This window comes from Hylobates moloch, unplaced genomic scaffold (assembly GCF_009828535.3).
Source record: "Hylobates moloch isolate HMO894 unplaced genomic scaffold, HMol_V3 SCAFFOLD_11, whole genome shotgun sequence".
Classification (NCBI taxonomy): domain Eukaryota; kingdom Metazoa; phylum Chordata; class Mammalia; order Primates; family Hylobatidae; genus Hylobates; species Hylobates moloch.
This window is the reverse complement of record NW_026652286.1, coordinates 3,893,175-3,894,727: the sequence shown is the minus strand read 5'-3', so window position 1 is coordinate 3,894,727 and position 1,553 is coordinate 3,893,175.

The window sequence follows — 1,553 nt, the reverse complement described above, 5'->3', positions numbered from 1 at the left end:
TCAAACTGGGATGAGTTGGTCACCCTGATGTAGTTCCTTCAGATAACTGTCCAGTGGGATGGCTTGGCCAGAGCTCTGCTCAGTTGAAGCATCGCTCCAGGCCCTCCCTACTCTGGAGAGGGAGCACTACACAGTATTTGCCTGGGAGGTCCTGACCCTCTCTCCTCCGATGTACTCCCACCCCAGCAGGTCTCCCCATCTCAGTTATGCAGACTTCCATCTTTTTTGGGTCTCATGCTTCCCTCGCCCCCATCAAGCCTGGCTCGCAGGAAAGGATGACTTACCAGTTATTAACACCTTAGAATTAATTTCAGCAAGTGTGTTGCTTTTCCTGGGGGTCTTTGTATTTGAAACTTCCTCCTTGAGAGTGGAAGAAATAACTTATTTTAGTGGGGGTGATATTTATGCAATGAGGTCGCAGGCTCAGGAAAGAGATGTCTGGAGCGATGCTGAGCAGTAACACCTATTCCTGCAAAGACGGACCCGGGAGCTCTGCGGGACACTCAGGGATGTCTTCTACCCCCAAGGGAGACCCTGGGCCCCTGGGCCGCCTTGACCAGCCTTTGTCTTGACTTCCCCTGAGAATGGTGAAATCTTAGCTTTTGAGCCAAGAATATTGTTTTGAAAAAATGAAACGCCCAGCGAGTCCCTATAGTTCCCAAACCTCATTTTAAAGGGATTACAGCAGCTGGCTTGTAAATCCTGTTTCTTACGGTGCGGGGCTTAGAGCAGGGCTCAGGAAGAGACTAGGGTGGGGGAAAGAAAGGAGGTCATTTCATTTCCTGGAGAGGAAAGCCAGGCTCTCCTCCACTGTGACGCCTGGGACGGGGCTCACTGTCCCCACCGGGGAAAACGGAGGGGGCAGGAAAGGGCCCTGGACTTGGAGTCTGGCCACCAGAGCTCCAGTCCCAGTTGTACCATCAATTCGCAGGTGACCTGGGGGCCGCCCCTGGACCGCCTCTGGGCCTCCGTCTCCTGCATGACAAGGATTTGAAAATTAAAAAGAAGAGTTTTGATGTCTTTCCTTCCTCTCTTACCCTCCAAGCAGGGCACCCTCTCTGTGGGCTCCCGGCATGTGAGGGGCTGACAGAGGTGCGCGAATGGATAACCGGGTAGAAATGTGCTGCCCAGGGAAGCTGTGGAGCTTTCTGGGGCAGCTGTGTGGTTGAGATTTCAGAAACTCTAATTTTAAAAGCTAAGGCCTATTTGAGGGTGGCGTGGGAGCGAACTTGGGGAAGAGATTTGACACCTGCTAGGATGTCGGACTAGGGGGAGAGAGAGGTGGAGAAGGATTTTAAATACTCTTGGCTGTGTGTTGTGCAGTGTTATCCCCCTCCACCAAGTCCCCTGGAGGAAGCTTCAGTTAAGGTTGACTGGCCACCCCAGAGTTCTGGAGTCAGATGAATAGTTATTTGGTGTGAGCGCCCATGTAGAAGCAGGCCTGGTGGAAAGAACTGGAAGGTCCACTTCGATTTGACTGGTGTCTCCAGAATGCTGGGACTGGTCCAGACCAGTGCTGATGGGGGTGTTAGGGATGAATCACCAGCGATTTG